The sequence below is a fragment of the Equus caballus genome, chromosome 3, assembly GCF_041296265.1.
Source record: "Equus caballus isolate H_3958 breed thoroughbred chromosome 3, TB-T2T, whole genome shotgun sequence".
Lineage (NCBI taxonomy): Eukaryota > Metazoa > Chordata > Mammalia > Perissodactyla > Equidae > Equus > Equus caballus.
The window spans coordinates 31,769,255-31,786,234 of NC_091686.1; the positions used below are offsets into that span (position 1 = coordinate 31,769,255).

The following is a 16,980-nucleotide window of genomic DNA, read 5'->3' on the forward strand; positions in this document are numbered from 1 at the left end:
ACCTAATCTCAGGGGACACTGAGAGCCCTAGAAGCAGAGGGACAGCCCCAGGGCCACACAGCTCGTCCACAGCAGAACCAGGACCGGAGCCAGGACCCTCTCTCGGGCCGCGTTCTCTCCAGTGACCGCGTGGGGTCCGTCTGACACCTGTGGCTTTCTGACTTTTCTTGTTTGGTGGGGCCTGTTGATTCTCAAAAGACCCTCAGGTGAAGGGAACAGGATTTCACATGAGGAAGCACAGGTTTTGGGGTGCTGGGGTCCCCACCTGTTCAAGCATCAGTTCTACCACGTCCGGCTGTGTGACGGGGGCCCGGCGGCCTGGCCCTTCCCAGCGTGCGCTCCCCAGCGGCAGATGGGGACGTGGGGCCACCTCGCTTGTCCATGACAGGCTGCACCAACCCCTGGTACCCGAAGGCCAAGGGGTCGCAGGGTCATCGCAGGGTTGAAATCACAAATCTGAAACCAGAGCCCAGAGCGGGTTTCAGAGTGGAACCCGAGGATGCAGCAAAAATGGCCGCTGGTATTAGCTTTTCTTTTCTAAACTGAGATAAAGTGCGAATCATGAATAATTAAAAAGCTCTCTTGTCTGGTCCTCGTGGTGGATTCTCAGAGCATGTAGGGGATGTGTGGATTGGGTCGTCTCTGCCGGGGCCCCTGGGGGGACATCGATTACAAGCAGTGTTTGCACCATCCTCCGCGCCCCCCGCCCCTTCAGGTTGATTAAACCTCCTCTTCACCGCCGTACCAGGAACTAGTGAAGTCACCAGTTTAGCCTTTGGGGAAATCTATACACAACCCATTTCAACTTTCCCCAGTTTTTGTGTCACAAACCTAAGCAAGAGACAGTTTGACATCGTTCCCACGCTCCCTCCCAGTCCCCGTGACACTGCTGATACTTCAGGACAGACCGTAGCCCCGTTTCCTGCCCATCTGCACCTGCTATGGCCCCGGTGCCCTCCCAGGTGCTGGGCCCCAAGAAGGGAAGGGGCGGACGGAGCCGCCACCCCAGACATTGGACAGGGAGGCAGACGGCGGGCAAGCTGGCCCAGGACTGTCATTTCCCTGCTGCCTGAGATGCTCCCGGGAGGAGAGGAAAGCCGACTGACGGACGGAGAGGCCAGGGGGCCACACACACCTCCTCCTGCCCACCCATTCCAGGCCTTTCCTCTGGCGGAGTCCCAGAATCATTCTTTTTAATGAGCAAAAATAAAACTTTCTTTCTCTATAACTGCATGCCATTTGTGGGTGAGGTGGCAAGTAGAACATTCTCAATCTTGGCACTTCAGGATAATTAACCCTGCTACGGACTGAATGCATGTATCTCCCCAGAATTCATACGCTGAAGTCCCGCCCCCATTGTATGTCTATTTGGAGATGCAGCCTAGTAAAGGGGGTGATGAAGGTTAAATGAGGTCATGAAGTGGGGTCCCGATCTGAAAGGCCTGGTGTCCTTACGAGAAGGGACACCAGGAGCTCGCATGCGCGCTCTCTCCACGCGCACACACCGAGGAAGAGACCCATGGACAGAGTAAGACGGCGGCCGCCTGCAAGCCGGGAGAGAGCCCTCGCCAGGAAGCCCTGATCTTGGACCTCCCGCCTCCAGAGCTGCGAGAAGGAAACGCCTGTTCTTGAAGCTCCATCTCTGGTTTTCGTTCCGGCAACCCGAGCGGGACCACGACAGAGCTGATGCCGGGCTCGCAGACTCCGTGGGGGCGCCCCATAAAGCACTCGGTGTTTCCCCTACGGCGGGACATCTGGCTGCTTCCAACTGTTCAGCTTTATAAATAATGCCAACAGCTGTCCTTAAAGGACCGACACAGGAAGAGCCCATGTTCGGGGAGCGCTAGCAGCCCGGAGGGTCTTTGTTAACAGTTACCAGTCATAACTAATTTCATCCCCAACACTCCTCGAGCGGGGACTGCTCTGATTAGCTCGACTTTACACATGGAGAAACTGAGGCACAGAGGGGGAAGCGGCTTGCCCAGATCGCAGAGCTGATAAGTGGCAGAGCTGAGCTCTGAGCTCCCACAGAGAGGCGTGGGGAGGAGCTGGCCCCAAAAGGGAAAGAGCCAAAGTGGCCCCCTTGGCTCTGTTCTCGGCACAAGCCTCGTCTCCCTCCGGTGGGCGCACTGTGCCAAGATTCCTCTGGAGCAGGTGCGGACACGGGTGCCCGCAGCACAGGTGGGCATCGGTGCCTGCCCATGCTGGGCCAGATGTGCACTGGCACAACCTGTGTGCAGGGCGACTTGGCAGGGCCCTCCCCATTGCAAAGGGGTGTGTCCTCCTTTGACCCTCTGCTCTTTCTCTGTCCTCAGGAGATACCTGCACAGGTGCCCAGGGAGGCCCGCACGAGACACTCCCTGAAGCATTGTTGACAGGGGTAAGGAAATGGAAATAGCCTCACCGTTCATCGGGATGCAAGTGTGACATAAATTATGGTACATTTATTCTGTGGACTGTGCTGTCGTAGAGAAGAATGCCACATCTACATTAGGGCTTCTCAGTCTTGGCACTGGTGACATTCGGGGCTGGGTCATTCTTTGTGGTGGGCCTGGCCTGTGCACTGGAGGGGTTTAACAGCATCCCTGGCCTCCACCCGCCAGATGCCGAGTATCACCCCCTCCATCGCCCGGCGAGATCATCACAGATGTCTCCTGACGTTGCCAGACGTCTCCTGGGGCACAAATCGCCTGCAGCTGAGAACTGCTGGTCTATCTACAAGGAAGCTAAGAGCCAGCACAGAGCGAGAGGTGAGACCGAGTTACAGAAGAGGGTGCATTTGTTTAAAACCACCCTAAGCTATTTATCTATATAGATACACATACAGACAGACACCCACACAGATACAGATACAGCAGAGAGACACAGACACAGAAACAGCTATAGAGACAGATATGGACACAGACAGATGCAGACGGAGACGCGTTCACGAAGCAAGTTTCTGGAGCCCACTCTACAGCCAGAACTGCTCCTGGTGCCGGGGAACAGCATGAAGTCCCTATTCTCCTGGGGGTCCTCTCTGGAGGGGAGAGGCCGGCCACGAACAAACAAATACACAGCTTGTCAGGAGGTGATCAGTGCTCTGAAAACTCACTGGGCCTGGAGCCGAGAGGGGACACAGGGGGCTGAACAGAACAAGGGGCAGGGCAGGGCCCTCTGATAAGGCGACACTGAGCAGAAGGAGGTGTTTGAAGGAGGGAGTGAGCATGAGGACGTGGAGGAGAGGGTAATTGTTCTCCAGGCAGAGGGAGGGAGTCATGCAAAGGCCCTGAGGCAGACTGTGCCACGTGAGTGTGAAGCACATGAAGGAGGCCTGTGTGCCCAGACCAGAGAGAGTGGGTGTGTGGCAGGTGATGAGGTCTTGAGACATCGGGGTCCCCATCACGGTTGGCCTTGCTGCCATTGTAATGACTCCTGGTTTTGCTCTGTGTGAACAGAAAGCCATGCAGGGTCTGAGCAGATGTAATCCGTCTTAGATCTTAAAAGCATCCCTTGGGCTGGTGGCTGAGAGGAAACAGACCATGGGGACAAGGAGGGAAGCCGCAGACTGTGACAATAATCCACACAAGGGCTGGTGGCAGCTCAGACCACCTCCACCTGTTAAGCTAGAGAGGCTGGTGGAATACCCAGCTTGGAATGTAAAGAGGCCATGAGATGGGTGATTCTGGAGGTGACGAGGAGGGAGGGAGGGAAAGACGTCAGCATGGACTTTGTTGCCAACAGACCTGGGCTCAAATCCCAGCTCTGCCACTTACTAGCTTTGTGATCTTAGGTCAGTAGCTTCACCTCTCTGAGCCTCAGTTTCCTCATCTGTAAAATGGTTAACAGCATCGCCTCCCTCATAGATGAGAATGACGTATGCTTGTCACGTAGTAGGACCTCAATTAAAACGGTGGCTTCCCCTGCACGGGAGGTGTTCTTTCTCCCCTCCCCCAAACCACCCAGCCCACCTCTCAGCTCAGTCCAGAGGCTCCTGGGAGGCCCAGAGCTCAGCCTTCCCAGATGCAGATGAAACCTGAGACCCTGGGTTAATGTGGCTGCGACCTTGGGGCCGATGGCTGTTGTCAAGAAGAGCCCTTTAGAAGAACTTCCAAGCAGGAGCCAGGTTTTAAGGCCCCTAAGGGCTTGTGGGAGCCAGCGTTCCCCCCACAGCCAAGCAGCCCTAGGGAGGGCCGCCTGCGCCCCCGGAACTCTCCAGCACTCCCCCGGCACCCACAGCCCGCCCCGACAGCTGGTGCATCCCCGGCCTGCCCCCAAGCCTGGGCCTTGTGGTTGGGGTTTTCTTTGTCTCTTTCTCTCAGCCAGTAATAGCCCAGCCCCCAACGCCACCTCAGCACAATTCCCAGGGTGGGAAAGGCAGAGCCTCCCACAGCATCTGCTCTGGGGGCTCGTAAATCCAGTGGAACCACCCCACCCGGAGCATCTCCGTGTCACACGGGTGGGGGTGCCGGGCCCACAGGGGACCTCAAGATGCTCCAGGAAAGTGACACACAGGCTTGCTTTTTCCCAGACGCTCTGCTGCACTAAGGGGAGAGCCGCGGTCACACAGGCAGCTGGAGAGAATGTTCTAGAGTCTTTAAAGGGCCTGGCAGGAGTACGCTGGGCCTGGAGGCAGAGCCGGGGGTGTCTGTCTGGGGCTTTTGAAGCCTCCAGCAAGCTGGGACCTGCTGTCCCCACACCTCTTGTTCTTTGGCAAAGGAGCCAGGCCCTGGGGCAAAATGGCTCTCTGCTGCACACCGCACCCTCCTGCACACCGCCCCCTGCTCCAGGTTGCTCAGAGCAAGAATGTGTTTTCTGAATGGGATGCCCATCGCTTTCCTATAAATACCCAAAGCTGGGGCTTCTTTGGAAAATCAGAAGACCTGGGAACACGGCCACCACAGTGTGAGGTGAGAGCCGCCCTCTTTGGGAAGGACCGACCCTTCCCTTGGCCACACTCCCCACCTCTCCCTGCCGTCTCCTCCGCACTCAGCCCCGTCCCTGCACCCTGCCCAGAGAGGCCTCTGGGAGGCCAGCCCCGAGCCTGGGGGATGTCGGGGGGCAGGACAAGGCACAGGTGGCTTCCCCAGTTAGAATCAACAGACCTGGAACACGGAAGCGAGAGAAGACAGCTGAGGCCTGGGGCTGGAGAGGTGGGGCTGAGAGGAGACGGGGCTGACAGAGATGGGGAGCGCGGGCAGGTGGGGAGGGGCAAAGACGCCCCGTTTGTTTGTGCCTTGAGCCCCTCGCCACGGGGCGGGTCAGTCCGCACTCATACACACGCGTGTGAGCTGGAGTAGGGCACGGGAGCCCGTTGTAAGAGCAGCTTGAAATAAACACCCCTATTTGCACATCCGATTGGCAAGAATGAAAAGATTAACGATGAGGGACAGAAAGCAGATTGGTGGCTGCCGGGGGATGGGGGATGGAGGCTTAGGGAGAGACTGCTTCTGGATATGAGGTGTCCTTTTGTGGCGATGGAAAGTTCTGGAACTAGAGAGTGGTGATGGCCGCATAACACCACTGAATGGTTCACTTTAAAATGGTTAAAAGGGTAGATGCTATGCTCTGTGTGTTTCACCACAATAAAAAGAGGCAGATAACATCCAGCGTTGGCGAGGACACAGGGAGACGGGATGGAGCCTGTCAGCCCGGGGCTGCAGGAGGGCGGCTGGGTTGCTCATGTCGCTGTTTAAACGATTCACCCAAAAATCTTTCAGACTAAAGATGAGTGTGCAAAGAGGTTCAAGACAGAGAGGTTAATGGAAAACAAACAAAAGCTGGAAACAAGCTAAATACCACCTTTCTATTGTTGCCAAACAAACTGCCACCCACTTGGCAACTTACAACAAGCCCTCTCCCCTCCAAAGCCCCTCCTTATGATGTCACACGGGCATCTCTGCTCAGGGCATCAAGGCCGGAATCAAGACGTCAGCAAGCTGCAGTCCCACCTGGACCTCAGGCTCCTCTTCTAAGCTCGTTCAGGGTGGTGACGGAATTCATTTCCTTGTGGCGCTGTGACCGAGTCCTGCTTTCTTATGGACCATCAGCCAGGAGTCGCTCTCTGCCTGGGGGCCTCTCTCAGGCCCTCGCTCCTCTCACGCTTTGAATCTTTAAGGGATTTTTAAGGGATCGCCTGATTAGGTCAGGCCCACAGAGGATAATCTCCCTTTCTCAGTGTCTTAATTCGACAGTGCCATATAACATCTCCTAGTCACAGGAGTGACACCCCATCACGTCCATATCTTCCTCCCACACTCAAGGGGAGGGGCTCTCCAAGGGTGTGGGTCCCTGGGGGTCATCATAGAATTCTGCCTGCCACAGTGCCCATGAGTGAGGGCCTGGTTCAGTAAACTGTGAGACTTCCAGGATCTCAAAAACTAAAGAGAATTTAAATGAGATGTATCTACATGAACTGACGGGGAACATTTTCCTTGATGCATCGTTAAGTGAAAGTAGCACATTGCAAAACTATACATCTGTGCATTTTATGTGCATATATAATTTCACTTAGAAATAATTTCATTTTAATGTATACACACCTGTATGCGTGTGTGTGTGTGTGTGTTTGTGCGCACACAAAGAAAAGAAAAGTCTGGAAGAACACAGATTGAGGTACCCACTCTTTATAGTTTCGTTTGTATTCTTCCCGACTTTTCTTTTTATTTTATACACTTCTGTATTATTGGAATTAGTTACATTGGATATCTATTATTTTTGTAGCTGAAAAAGATGAAACATTAATAAGGAAAAGCTCACGACTTAGTCACTAAGCACCGAATTTTTAAGGCACATTAAACTGTCCGCCTCCACAGGCCTTTTGATGTAATGAGGCGGGGAGTCATTTTCAAGCCAGACCCCTCACGGTTAGTTTTGAAATATTCCTCAGCGACTCTTGAACTCACTCACTGCTGAACGAGAGCCCAGAACTCGGAGTGTAGTGCGAACCTGGAACAGCACCCCCGGTACGCTGTTCTTCTCCAGGAGGGGGCCCAGTGCCTCCGCGCAGGTGAGCCACACTCTGAAGTGGGTTGTCTACACTGCAGGTAAGCAGCACCCCCTGAGGTCTGAGTCAGGCTGAGAGCCAGACCCAGCCGGGGATGGAAGCTCAAGGCGGGCACACGTGCCGGGCGGCCAGCAGGGATGGAGCACCCAGGGAGGTGGCGTGAGTCAGGCTCGACACAGAAAGGAGAACCGACTCTAAGTATTTCTGGCCGAAAGCAATTCAGCACAAGGTACTGGGTGCCCACAAAGCCGATGGCTGGCTGGAGAGCAGCTCCAGGCTGAGCCCGAGATGCTGCAGAACTGACCCACCAGAGGAGATGCCACAGTCAGAGGAGGGAGAATCAGAAAGCGGCTGAGGGGCCTGTTGGGTCAAGAACACACCCGCGGAGCCACAGTCAGGGGTCAGAGCCCCCACTGCTGTCCTGCACCTGCACGATCGACCCCACAGAGCTGGAGACTGGACGCCAGCATCACTTGCCAAGAGGAAACAGACTGCAGAGAGACAGCTCCCCCTCCTCCTGCCTTCCAGATTGCTCGTGAACGCATCTGACTGGCATCGCCAAACTTGCACCCGGAACCCCAGCTCCGAGAGGGTCGGAGGACTTCAGCCTCGGCAGCGTTAGAAGGAGGGAGCAGTGAAGGCTGAGTACCAGGGCTCCTCACCCAGGAGAGCGACGCTGCCACAGCAGGTCGAGGACACAGACGGGCCCTGGGAGCCAGCGCAGAACCCGCTCCAGGGCCCAACCGCACGTGCACGGTCCCAGCAGCCTTGACGTGGCCCCAGGCTGGGTTCCTTGGATGACCCAGTTGGTCCTTAAACCTGGCAATGGGGGTCAGCTTTCTCTGTTTTAACCTCAATGTGGCTACACAGATTGAGTCCCGCTAAGCTCGCACCCTGATGGCTATTGATAATCAAAATCTTAGCGGCCACTCTGTGTGTCAGCCAAGCCGCGCGTGGAGGGCTTCACGCACGACCACGCATCGGATACTTTACAACAACCTTATGAGACGGGGACTGTTGTTGTTATTATTGTTACTTAAAAGTTGATAAAACTGAGTCTCAGAGGGGTTTGTAACTTGCCCAAGGTTGCACAGCAAGTGAACGGCAGAGCCAGGATTAGAGCCCATTTGCCTCGGCAGGGCATGGCACGGGGCTACCACTGTTCACCTCTGATTTTCTTCTTCAATGAGAAAATGAATCTGTGCTTCAGAAAGGCAGTTGGTCTGGCAGACATTCGCTCCAAGACGCGGTATTCGTGGGGAGGTACACAATAGGAGGAATCGTTTGTCGGGGAGGCACGGGGATCACAGCGCCAGGTGGAACCGTGACCCTCTCAGGGCCAACAGTCAGCTCTAAAAGCGATCCTATCAGACAATGATCGCAACTACAGCCACGCTGGAAGTGGCTCCCAGGGGGCCGCCGAGGGGTAGGGGGTGCTTCTTCTAGGAGCATCGTCTGTCATCATCCCTGAAGCAATCTACACTACGGTCCCAGTGTTGCCATAGCAACTCCCCATCTGGGCCATTTCAATGAAATAAGGGAAGCATCTTCTGTCTCTAAGCTTTGAAGAGTGACTCCTTCATTCAACAAATATTTAAAAGTGTCATCCAAGGGTGGCAACTCAAATGCTGTTAACATGAAGGAGTTCATGTCAAAGGATTGCAGGGGGATTCACTGGAGAGCACGCCCCCCCCCACCCCGTATCTCAGTCCCAGGCCCCGTTGCTCTGCAGGAATGCAATCCTATTGTTATTGGATATTCAGATTTGTCAAGAAAAGTTGAGATCTGGGTTTTTACGTGAAATCTTTCCACTTTTAAACATTGGCAACCATTCAAAATTTGGGATGGGGGCCTCTGAGTACTGCTGTACAGGTTGTGCACTGCACAACTCTGGGGGCAGCAGTCTCAAGCAAGCTCAAATGAACAGTGCTGTCTTGCAGTTGTGCGTTGGCAAAGTGTGCAGCTATATACGTGCAGTCCAACAACATCAGGGGGCCAAATCTGGCTTGTGGGTCACCAGCTTGCCAATTCCAAGTCTAAATATCCAGCCATAGAGGTTTAGCTAAATTAATAATTGCCCAACCATCCAGTACAAGCTACAAAAAAATGACTACGGTAACACTCACTGGTGCGAAAAAGCGTTCACCATATATTGATAAGTGGAAAGAGCAGGTTACAAAAACACAAACAGAGCAGAATCTCAATTTTTTAAAATAAAAATGCATATGCTGCACGAAAAAGTCTAGAAGACTGCACCCCCAAAGGTGACAGTGGTTCCCTCTGGGAGGCAGAGTATTAGATAGTTTTTATCTTTATCTTCTTCGGCTGTTTTCTAAACATTTTTATGATGGCAAGTAATACTTATAAAGCGAAAAAATGTGTTTATTCTAAAACTTCTTCTAAAATGGAATCAAAGTTTCTTTTCTACCAAAAGAGAGGACAATGGGGCTGTGCTCAAAAACAGTGGTTCTGGAACTCACCTGCATCTATATCCCCTGGGGGTCGTGTTTAAACGCAGACTCCTGTCCAGCCCCTGCGTGCGGCTCAGCAGGCCAGGGACCGGGCTGTGGAGTTGCCTGTCACCAGGTTCCCAGGCGATGCTGACGCAGACCTGGACCAGCCCTTCAGAACCACTGGGGAAGAGCATCTTTAGGCTCTGCCCTCGGCAGTGGCCTTCTCATTCGAGCATCTAAGAATCGCTGGATAAACTCGCTGAAAATGCAGATTCTGGGCCGATCCCTGAGGATCACGACTCCCTGGGTCTGCGATGGGGCCCTGGGGGGATCGGCATTTCAGCAAATATGCCAGGAGGTTCGTCTGGCGACACCCTTGGAGGAGCACAGCACCTCCTCGTGGTGCAAGCCCATTTAGTGGTGTCCATTAAGTGAGCATTAATTGGGCTCCTACTGTGTGCCGGGCACTGTGCCAGAAGCTGGAGGAGCCAGACAGACAAGGAAGACACGCCCTGCCGTCCAGGGGCGACAGTCGGGGCAGAGCCAGAAGCAGCCAGCACCGGTGGAAGGCTTCTGGGAATGCTGCTGAGACGGGGTGCAGGGACCCGGGAGGTGGGGGCCTGGGCGGTGGGCGCCCCTGGTCCTGAGGGAGGAAGCCAGGAGGAGCATGCGGGGGCGTCTGGAGACACTCTTCCTCTTGATCTTCCACACCAACAACCTGGTTCTCAGCAGCCCCTGGCCCCATTTCCGTGCTGTTTCAATCTTCACGCTGAGAACCCCGCCGTTGAGCAGCAGTCCGTCTGTTCCCTTCTGGGCTGTTCCTCCGTAAGATAGCGCTTGCTTTTCTTAGCTTCATCTCGACTCTTCCATCAGTTCAGACACGTCACCTGTCCCAGGTGAGCAGACTGACACGCCTCTCTGCTGGCCGCGCTGTGTGAATTCTTGTTCGTTTTTAAAATTTTTCTAAAATTCTATATTAACCAAACAGACAGGAAAATGGAGAAAACCTGACAAATTCCACATGCCCATTACACTGATGCTTCCATTTTATTGCGTCTATTTCTTTCCACTCTTTTAAAAATGAATGAGACCGGGGCCAGCCTGGTGGCTCAGCAGTTAAGTGTGCATGTTCTGCTTCTCAGCAGCCCAGGGTTCACCAGTTCGGATCCCGGGTGCGGACATGGCACTGCTTGTCAAGCCATGCTGTGGTAGGCGTCCCACATATAAAGGAGAGGAAGATGGGCATGGATGTTAGCTCAGGGCCAGTCTTCCTCAGCGAAAAGAGGAGGATTGGCAGTAGTGAGCTCAGGGCTAATCTTCCTCAAAGAAAAAATTAAATTAAAAAAGAAAAATGAATGAGACCAACACACGCAGCTGGGGTCCCACTCGGACGCTGTCTTTCTCCCCCCACCCCACCCCCTTACAGGGCTCACGGCTCATTCTCACGCATCTGATGTGTTTCTGCTCACATGCACACATTCATGACCAATACGTCCTGTGATTTTGTCTGAATATTTAGCTCCAGTGTTAGCAATCTGTGCCTTTATCATTTTGCAAAGTGCCTTTTACACCCACCTTTATGCTTTGGGATTTATCGGAAGAATCGAAGTTTCTCTTGCCTCTGTGCGCCACCCGTGGCTTAGGACGTCCTCAGCCGCGACACCAGACGCGGGAACTGCTGTGGACGGGACAACGTGCGAAGAGCAATATGTGGATGTCTGCTCTAGTTCTCGGCGACTCACCCATGGCAGACTGTTCGCCCTCAGTTCAAAGGGGCCTCTTTGCTCCCTTTCCCCCAGCGGCAGGAAGCTCCCCAAACCAGGGGCGGAGAGGGGCTCCCCGGCGCAGGTCCCCGGCACGGGCAGACAGAACAGACCCTCCCCAGGCTCCCACGGCAGCAGGTGCCCCCAGCTCAAGGGGATCTGTAAGCCCCGCAGGCCGAGTGGTCCCCAGAGCCTCAGACTCCCTGGTGTGGGTCTTGGCCTCATGGCAACACCTGTCCCCCTGGTCCTACCCAGAGGGAGCCGAGATCCCACACCTGCCCCAGCCTTGGAAGCAGCCTTCCTGCGGTCCCTAAGCCTCCTCCAGAGACAATTAAAAGGGAGGAGCAGTCAGCGTAATGACTTCAAGCCTCCGGAGGTGGAGGAGCCAGACAGGTGGACAGGTACACGAGATACGAGCCTGCCTCCAGGGGCGGGATGGGGGCAGAGCCAGAGGTGAGAGCCAGCTCCCAGGTGGGGGAAGCCCAGGAGCCCCCAGCCCCTTTGCCTGGTTCAGCACCACACGGGGTTCCTTGTGCGTCTTGGAGAGCAGGGCAGGGCCCCCTAACCCATCGTTCCCTGAGCACCTGCTCTGTGCGAGGCGATGGGGACACTGGCCCTGCTCTGGAGAGGTTCCCAGTGGGTGGCAGAGAGAGAAGCAAATGACAGAGGGGGGTGTCCTGGGGCTCCTGGAACCAATGACCACAAACTGGGGCCTTAGAACAGCAGAAACGTATTCTCTCGCCGTCCAAAATCACAGTCAGCAGGGCCTTGCTCCCTCCAGATGCTGGGGCTCTGGGGAGGGTCCTTCCTGCCTCTTCCAGCGTCCATGGCTCCGGGCGCTCCTAGGCTTGCAGCTGCACCCCTCCATCGCTGCCTCTGCCTTCACACGGGCTCTCCTCTGTGTCTCTCAGAAGGGGCACCTGTCGTTAGCTCTGGGCTCACCCTAAACCCAGGATGATCTCATCTGGAGATCCTTAACTTAATTACACCTACAGAGACTATTTCCAAATAAGGTCACGGGCACAGGTTCCAGGGCACGGACGTATCTTTTTGGGGACCACCATTCAGCCCACTACACGGGGTGTGGGGGGACCTTCTAGAAGAAGCAGGTCGGGGCAGGGACCAGTCTTTCTCTCAAGGGAGGGAGCGGGGTCTTCAGGAAAGGGAAGGAAGGACGGAGATCAGGGGTCCAAGGAGGGAAGTGGACCAAGTCCCGGCCGGAGAGGCACACAGGGCCCCCAGCCCCGGTGGGAAGCGTAAATGGATCACAGGGCAAAGAGGTGTTCCTGGGGGGTTAGCGAGGGGCTGGGACGGTGCAGCTGCCATTTGGGGCGAAATTCTCTTCTAAATTTAGGATGAACTTTTCCAATGGGCAACAAAAGGCTCAGAATTAAAGAGTAATGTTGAAAAAAGAGTAAGTTCTAAATATGTTTCTCTCTTAGTTCCATGACTTAAGAATTCACTCAAACAAGAGCGATGTCAAGGGCCCCCGACTGTCAGGCTCTGGGAGGACGCGGGGAGCTGCCCCCACGAGGGCGCGGTCCAGCTTCGTGTGCCCTCGGGACTCCCCCTCCAAGTCGTGAGCGAGAACAGACAGACGCCATTCCTCTACTGGACACTCCGTGGGATCCCGCCGCCCGAGCACAGCAGCCTGGTCGCCCTCAGTCCCCGAGGCTGGAGCGCCCCTGAGGTTTTGGGGGAGCCATCGTGACCCGAACCCGCTCACAGAGGAGCAGGGAGATGGCAGTCACCTCCTTTCCCTGCGTCCAAGCGCAGTCCTTGGAGGAGGCCTCAGATTCCGGACACGGCCGCGTCCGCTCCCAGGACTTCACAGCCCGTCTCCCCGGCTTCCTCGTGGACGGTCACCTGGAACCCGTTCGTTGTTCGGCCGGATTTGCGAGCGGCTTTCAGCCAAATGCGTGACTTCTCCTTCTCCAGGTTTCTAAGGCTGACAACACATTCTGACCAAGACAAGGAGCGTGAGCATCTGGGCAGCTGCCCCACTGGACGAACTCCCGGGTCTGTGTTCGAGGGAAGTCCACGTGTCCAGAGGCCCCGACCAAGGCCTCACGTGGTCGCTTCGAGCCGCCTTCAGTTTTGTCTCCAGCTGGAGAAACAGTGGTGACGGCTCCCTCATGTCAAGGCACCACGGCCATGGTGGGGTTTGGCTGCCTGGTGTCTGTCCCTCTTTCTTCGTATGGGAGCCCAACGGCCCGAATTCCTGCTCCAGCCTGCCTACACCCCGAGGGGCCGCCTGCCAAGGGGCCTTGTCCCGGCCAACGGGCAGCAGAGGACCCAGGTGAGGCTAAGCAGTCACTTCCTACTGGGCAGAATGTTGGCGCTCACTCATTCATTCGTTCCTGCGGGCTCATTCATTCGTTCCTGCGGCAGACCCCACAGCATGGGCTAATGAAAAGATCCTCGTACCTGGGACTGCCTGGCTTAGCCAGTTACCAGGTGTGTGTGGCAGATTGTATTTCTGTTCACAAATATTTGGTGATACATCCCCGCCCCACTCACTTGGCATGGCTATGTGACCTAGCCTGGCTACTCCTCAGAGAGGTCAAGTGTCCCACCTGAGGTCACACAGCCTGTAAGTGGTGGAGTTGGGATTTGAACCCTTCCACCTCACACGGTGCTGGGTCCCAGTGCCAGCCCCTCTCCCCACCAGGGGGTCTGAGAGCCCCTCCCAAGCCTCATCCAGCCGTCAGTTGGCTCTGGCAAAACTCATCCCAGAAGCGTCTGTGTTCTCCATGGGACGTCTGCCCGACCCAGAGCTATAATGGTGGGCCCACGAGTGGTGGCGCCGACAAGCAGGGGTAGAAGGTTCTAGACGCTCTATCACTGCCTTGGTGTTAAGCCAGAGCAGCTGAGGGCCCAGCCCTTCCCCAGACCAAGGACGGTCTCCCAGGACTATACAGAGTGGCCGTCATAGCAGCAACAGGTGACCTTGTGACCAGCGGTGCGCCTCATCTCGTTTATTCCTCCTGTAAATGCACGAGGTGACAATGTGTCTGAACGTTAATGTCCCCCAGACGCCCCTGTTGGAATCCTAGTCCCCATGCTCGTGGTATTAGGAGGTGGGCTCATCGGGAGGTGCTGAGGTCGTGAGGGCGGAGCCTGGAGGATGGGGTTGGTGCCCTGGTGAAGGAGACCCCGCAGAGCTCCCTGCCCCTTCCGTGTGAGGACACGGCAGGAAGTCTGCAGCCGGGAGAGGGCGTTCACCGGGCCCTGCCGGCACCCTGAGCTTGGACTTCCAGCCTCCAGAACTATAAGAAAGAAATTTCTGCTGTTCACCAGCCACCCAGCCTGTGGTGTTTGCAATCGCAGCCTGGCGCACTAAGACGGGTGAGGGCTGTGATCCTGACCCTGGTTGATGGAGGGGGGAACTGAGGCTCAGAGTGAGGAGGGACTGGCCCAGACCACCTGGCTGGTCACCTCAGACCTGACTCATCTGAGCGCAGAGCGGCCTCCTGTCCCGAGATGAGTCATCTCGTAGCTGACTTGGTTTTTAGCTCTTGTTTTCTCCCCTCTTCTGTGACTCACTGAGAACAGGGAACAGCAAGGAGCAGGGAGACTGTGAGGAGGGCACCCCAGCAGGGGATGGGGCGGCACCCTGGGCTGGCCCCCTCCAGCTCAGAGCCCTGGAGAGGAACCGCTCCTGGGGGGCTGGGCAGGGCTGAGAACCAGCTCCCTCAGGGGCCCATCAGCAAGGACCAGCCACCTCTGGGAGGACTAGGAATTCCCACCACAATTATGTCTTGTTTTGCCCATGGCCTCCGCCCACCCCCACCCCCACCTCGCACAGTGTCCCGTCCCAGCAGGTGCAGTCCTTTGAAAAGAAGGTCACAAATGTCTTGACCCTGCTCCCAGGGAGAGGTGGGGTCGACATCCCCTTTCTTGAATTTAGGGGTCTTAGGACTACTTTCCCAGCAGAGTCCATCGGAAATGCTGCCGTGGGACTCCTGAAGCTTGGTCGGAAAAGGCCAGGCAGCTTCCTCTCGTCCCTGGGACGCTCGCTGGGGAGGAAGCCAGCCGCCAGACAAGGAGTCAACAACCCCGAGCCCGCCACGCAGGGCGCTCCCATCCATCGCCAGCCGAGCTCCCAGACGACCGCCAGCATCCGCTTCCGGTCACTTGAGAGGGCAGCTCGGCCGTCCAGCCCAGTCGATGTGCCCACCACCCAGTGAGGGACCCCAGCTAGCGAGGATCGCCCAGCTGAGCCCTTCCTGAACTCTGCCCGACAAGATCTGCGGCAGCACGGAACGGGGGTGGCTTGGCACCATTCGATGTGGGGTAACGTGGAGCAGCGGTTGATGCCCAGCGTGTGAAGTGCTCCGGAGCGTGTCTAAGCAAGAGGCTCGGGTCCCGGGCTCCACCCCAGCCCCTGCCAGGCCCTGATGCAGGCCAGATCAGGGCGTCCTGGCCTCGGGCAGAGACGGGGGCAGGTGCAGCCAGCTCCAGGCAACATTCCAGACGCCTACTGGGTGCTAGTTCCGGGGGATAAAGAGAGGATAAAGGAGAGGCCTCTCTCCGCCCTTGAAGCCCTTGTCATCGGCCAGCTGCCCTCCGAAATCCCAGCAGAGGCCTGAGCTGCAGCTTTCGATAAAAATCAAGCTCCTTGACACACAAACCCAGCTCCACCCTCTTTGCGCTTTCCCTCAGGCAACATCCCCAGGGAGCCTTTGTCTTCCGTCCCCTTTGCACGCTTCACTCCTCTCCTTCAGTTCTGAGCTCAGGTGTTGCCTCCTCAGGGAAGCCCTCCTTGGTGCCCCTGACCGGGCCCAGTGCCCTTGTAATTCTCTCATAGAGCCTGGCTCTCCTTCCAGAGAGGGCTTATCCTTGTCTGCACCTGTCCCAAGTTCTCTAACTGGAGCTAAAATCCCGTAAGCCGGGAAGCCAGAGACCTAGCTTGCCTCCCGCTGCTTTAGGTGCAGGAAAAAACTGGGGCACGCGGAGCTCACAAGATCTAGTGGCAGGCCTGATGCAATGAGACCCGAGCCCCTACCGGACACCCACACAATCCTCCCTGCTCCTTAAGCCTTCCCACCTATGGCAGTAGGTAAGACTGTGGCCCGTTTTGCAGATGAGGCAACTGAGGCCCAGAGAGGTTAACTAACTTGCCTAAAGCCACACAGCTGTGCACAGAGGAGCAGGTATTAGAACCCAGACGTGGCCGGCATGGAGCAGTGTGACCGTGGCCTTGCCCACACCTCGCAGTGTCTTTCCTGCTCTCATTGGGTTTCTGCCCTCTCCCCATGCCTCGTCCGCCCCACACTCCACACTCAGCTCCTCCAAACCCGGCTGTCTCTGGCTCTGAAGCTCCTCTGACCGGCTTCTGAGTTCCCACAGGGCCTGGCATGCTGGAAGTCATTTTTAAGCTCTAGGACAACCTCAGAGAGGGTGTCAGGGCCCAGCAGAGGAGGGCGCCTTCTCTCAGCTTTTCCTGAAAAGACAGAGTGGGGGGTTCTGGTGACTGGGGAGATGCCGCAATCCTGCTGTCATGTCACTCTCTCAAATCCAGGGCCTCTCTGCTCCCCTAAGACTGCAGTGCCAGAGACACCAGGAGACCTGGGTTCGAATCCCGGCTCTGCCACCTTCTAGCTGGGTGGCCTCAGGTGAATCACTTGGTCTCTCTGAGCCTCAGTTTCCACAAAATGGGGACGCAGACAGCACCTATTTCTTAAGGTTGTCGTTAAAAATTAAACAAACTCCTGTATATCAATGTGCCTCGCCCCCAGGAGCTCTGTAAATGCCTATTAAATCTGAACACGACAAT

The 16,980-nt window shown here is 56.0% G+C and overlaps 1 long non-coding RNA gene across 1 annotated transcript; it reads left to right on the top strand.

Annotated features, from left to right (window-relative positions):
- Positions 1-4,755: 4,755 nt before the first annotated feature.
- LOC111772807 (uncharacterized) lies at positions 4,756-16,979 on the top strand. The gene is made up of 2 exons (XR_002806871.2): positions 4,756-4,889; positions 12,644-16,979. It is a non-coding gene; the product is annotated as an uncharacterized lncRNA (long non-coding RNA).
- The last annotated feature ends 1 nt before the right edge of the window (position 16,980 follows it).